The sequence below is a fragment of the Gavialis gangeticus genome, unplaced genomic scaffold (assembly GCF_001723915.1).
Source record: "Gavialis gangeticus isolate Ggan-Ray unplaced genomic scaffold, GavGan_comp1, whole genome shotgun sequence".
NCBI lineage: Eukaryota > Metazoa > Chordata > Crocodylia > Gavialidae > Gavialis > Gavialis gangeticus.
The window spans coordinates 46,116,376-46,121,389 of record NW_017729026.1 but is presented as its reverse complement, the minus strand read 5'-3'; positions in this window follow the sequence as shown (position 1 = coordinate 46,121,389).

Below are 5,014 nucleotides of genomic sequence, written 5' to 3'. Positions count from 1 at the left end.
CATGTCTGCTCTTTGGCTGGGGGTAAGGGGGTGGGGAGGGGGACACACAGCTGTTTGATAGTCAAATACTTATGTTTAGAATATTTGTCTATCACTTTGTAAGAGGTACACATTTTTCAAGCTATCTTGTAGCATTTCTCTACCATAACAGAAATAATGAATTTTATTACAAGGACCTTTACAGTAGTTTCATGGAATTACTGTATGCTCTTCAGCATTAAATTTAACTGTGGCATTCAAAACTATGAGCTTGAAACTCAGCCTTTTTTGTATCAAAGATGAATTGATTGTACTGGTTTAAGAAGAAAGAACTAGAAGTTAGGCATGTGAGAAAACTTAGCAAATAACCAACATAATTGCACAGCTTTTATAGGACACCTCCACGTTATAAGTGTTTCAGTGCAGATATCTTTAAAAAGTTTCTTTTGTTTTGTTATGAGATTGTTTTCCTACTTGCAATTTTTATTTCTACTAGAATTGAATTTTAAAATATAGAAATGATAACCCCTTCCAGGTTTAGAGCTTTGGTACTAAAATGGTGACCTGAACTTGGTAATTTTTTACACATGGATGAAGTTTGAAATTTTATTTTAATTCATCTAATTCTAAAAGACATACAGTTGAATAACTAAGGACCTTGTATTCTTTCCTGGTTGCCTAAATATTTTTGCTCATCTTCAGACATTTTGGTACCCATGGGCACCTGCACACACCATGGGTTTTAATCCTCATTAAATTGAATAGGTTTGTCACATTTAAACTTGTTTATTTTGGAGCATCATGTCTGTTTTTACATGCACTAGGTTTTCAACAAAAATTAAGCCAAGCCCCTGGCTGGTGCTGCAATGCTGACCCCCCGGTCCAGGCCTCCCCCACCCACCCTGTGCCCATGCCCTGCCATGCAGCAGTGGAAGCAGGGAGCTGGCAAACAAGAAAAAAAAAGAAAAAGCCACAATAGAAAAAAAAAGTGGGAGCAATTCAAAAGTGAAAGCAATTCAAAGCGGTGAACTACAAAAAAGTTGCAGCGCTGTTTGGTGGACAAAGAGGCTCCTTACATGTCTTTGAGTACCTTTGTGTTTGTACGCAACAAAGACCATGGATGCAACACTTTAATTCCAGGCAACCCAAACTAAACCATGTCCAAGGAGTTTTAATTTAGTGCACAAGAAAGGCCTTTAAAGTGCTGGCAAATCCTACTTATGCAAACAGATACGCAGTTGCAGCACATGAACGAGTAAAAATTGTGGTGTATATATGAGCCCTGGGTCCAGTGATATTCTATTCCTGGGCTCATAGCCCCATGTGTATGGATAATGATTTGTGAACTCCATAGTTGTGCCTACTGAGCATGCTTAGTAGAAGTTATAACAAGTACCAAGTCCATTATGGATTTGTGTGTAGCTGATTTAGGCACCTGAAAATTGTGGTGTTCAAACTCTGTGACAATCAGACAGACCCACGAACAGAAAAGGTCTGTGTGTGCATGTTCCCCTTTTTTTGCTTCATCCTTCAGTGACTAGGGCACTCACCAGCAAAATCAGGTTCAAACCCTCTCGTATTGAAGGGGACCTAAAATACAAGACCTCCAGCTTGCTACATAAGTGCCATACCCACCCCACTATTTGAGAGAAAAAGATAGGAGGTCATTTACTTACATTTTGTAGCTTCCAATTTGTGCAACTATGTAGTCATGATGTGTGCAGGGCTACATACCCAGGAACAGAATACCCCCTGGATGCCTAAGTATCCAAAATACCATGAGGACAATCAGTAAATAGTCACTTAGAAAATCAGAAAAGAATAGGTGCCACCTTAGTTACTCAGCCCAGTGCCTTACAGGCTCAGGTGTAAAAGGTGCCAGGTTCAGATCACCATTTTAGTACAAAAGCTCTGAACTGGGAGGAGAATATCTTGGCTGCCCTGTGAAAGACCAGAAACTAGCTCTTTAGACAACCTGGGAAAAATAGAGTGCTACCCCAAATGTCAGTTTAACAAATAGCAGGCATTTGTGTCTGCCTATGTACTTGGTAAAAATAAATGATGTATCTTTTTAAAGTCCTTTCTTTTATATAACAAGTTTTTAAGGGATTTCAGATGTGCTTCTGGCATGTGCAAAATAAATGGGCTTATTTTTGGATGGAAGTGAAGTTTGTAATTTCTTTTGGGGGGGGTGTATTTTTCATATTTTTTCCTGTAAAGCTTACTAGCCAGTAGATAAAAAGGGTTATTTTTCAGGACTTTCAGTAACTACTAGAGAGGTAAGCAGAAATCCAGTTCTAAGTGTAGCTCTAGGTGAGAATGCTAAAGCTCATTAACTCTGAAATTCTGACAGCTGAGAATGGGGGAATTGTTCCACACCAAACCCACACCTTTAATTTTTTAGGTGTTTTTATCTCCAGACAAAAAGAAACGTTAACCTAGAACTAAAGTTTATAGTAGTTATCAGAAATTTAAGTCTTTAAAACATTATAAGAATCTTTTAGGTATCCCAAAAATGGACATTGCAAATCCAGAAAATCAAATACAAGGCTCAATTTAAAAGAATTTCAAAGCAGGCAAAATAAAAATATTTAAAAAACAACCAAAACCCAAAACAAACACCCCCCCAGCATAGCTAAGACACTCAGACAAAATTAACTCTGTCTTACACTGTTATTATGCTAGTTATGATTGATACACATCTGAGTTATTTGTAATAGATTTGATTAAATGTTAGATTTCTTTAGAGCTTAAATAAACATTTTTTAATATATTCTTTTTCTTCCAAAATATCCTTACAGGATTTTTTTTATTTCTGTTTCATATTCTCCTGGTTTATCAAATATTAAAAATATGATGAATCACTTTCCAGTTTTGATAAGGCATCCTATTACTCCTGCTATTTTGGCTGTTTGTGCCAAACTCTTGTGAATTCCATTCCATTGAAGCTCTTCATCTCAATTTTGATCCATGGCTGCTCTTCATCTTCTTCTTCATCCTCTCCTGCCTCATTTTCATTATGTTAAATGTTCCTCCCCATTCAACTTAACTATACCAACAGTACTGGAACATGGGATCTCTGCTATCATCAAACTGAATACTCTGGGATATGCTTCTTTCCCAACCTTTTCATCAGTTCTTTCTGCTTAGATTGTAAAATGCTTGTGGCAAGATCTATTAATCTGTATCTATACAGTGACTAATACAAGTTGGTCTCAGTCAGTCCCTAGGCTGTACATCATTAATGTGATGATGATGATGATGAATTGTGTATTTCAAATTTTGCCAACATGTTTGCAACACCAATAAAAATGGCCTCTTCCTTAAGAAGTTTACAGTCTAAGCAACAGCCAAAATCAGAGGAAAATTCATTTAGAAAATTCATTGACAACACAGAGATGAGAGAAAAAAAATAGTGTTAGTGGCATTACATTGATATTGATTAACACAGTAGTCACCAGCCGGTAGATCACGATTGACTGGTCTGTTGTGAAGTCTCTGACAGTTGATCAGGGACTATGCATGTGTGCACACCTCCCACCCAGCAGCTCAGTCTGTGAGGGAGGGAAGAGGTGGGGGGGAGCAGATCGAGGCCCCTGTGGTGAGGGAGGGAGTGGGGCAGAGGCACCCCAGCCAGGCAAGATGGTGGGACAATCAGAACCCAGGTGGCTCATCTAGGATGTTGGGGGGCTCCAGCCACTGAGTGTACATTGGTGGAGGCAAAGGGGGCACATCCCCCCCACCAATCTGTGTGCAGGATGGAGGCAGCTGCATCTCTATGCTTGTCTTAGAGCCCTGCTGCAGCTGTCATAGGAGCTGTGCAACACCATGTGCATCCTGACACCAGGCAGGCCGGGGGCACAGCTCTGGTAGATCCTGGGTTGCGCTTTAATTCAAAAAGTGATCTTGTGCTTAAAAAGGTTGGAGACTACTGGATTAACATTTTCAGCTCTGGTGATAGAAGTGGATGTTCAAGAGTAGTTGGACTGAAAGGAGAGTGTATGCAACATGAAGATGGGAAGGCTGTGATCACAGAATTATGGGATTGCGTGAAAGTGGCACAAAGATCAAAACAGTGGAAGAAACACAGGAAGTGCTTAGAAATAGTCAAGAGCATAAATATAGAGAGAGTATTATTGTAGGCAAAGAAAAGAACCTTAACCAGGTGGAGTATATGAATGAAAGGAAGCAGAAGTTCTTGAAGATAAAAGAATAGAATGACAGATGAAGAAAATCAATTTGCCTGTATGTTCCTAGATGGACTGAAGGAAAAGTAGATAGGAAAATAGGAGGCAAGAGAAGAAGGTGCAATAATGGAGCTGTATGGACAAACCTGTTCACCATGCCATATTGTAGGGGGAAAAAATCAAAACATTTAAGAACTTGGGTGTCTGGAAGGAAGATGGTAGAAGGAAGACAGTAATAATACCAATAGCAATAAAGAAATTAAGGAAAGGAGAAGATAATAAAAGGAAAAAAAACTGGGCAAGTTAGTTTTCCCAGGATATCTAGAGCAGGCGTGGGCAATTATTTTGGGTGGAGGGCCACTTAGTGAGTTTTGGTGAGCTGTTGGCCACGTGGGTAGCCCCACCCCTTGATAGTTGCCCCACCCCCTGGTCACCATCTTGGGACTGGATAGTGACCCCTGACCTTTGCCATTGTCACAGCCCCAGAGCAGGCGAGCCAAGCTCACGGTTGTGGTCACAGTGGGGAGGCCGGGTGGTGGCAATTGGAGCGGACAGGCGGGAGTTTTTGGCAATGGAGTACTGAGCGGCACAGAAGCATGTGGTTTCTTAAACAGGTGGGATTTATTTGACTTACGCTTTTGAGGCATAGGCAACGATCTTCAGTTACAGTGGATGGTAACAATAAACAAACAGAGGGGTCTGTCGGCTCACGGGGTTCACCAGCAAGCCCTTGCTTTCTAACCCCGGAGGGATAGGGGTGGCTGCCTGCTGGCTAATCCCAGAGCTGGTCGACAGCTTATGAAAGGATAAACAGACGATAGGACAAACTGTAACTTGATGAACTGAAA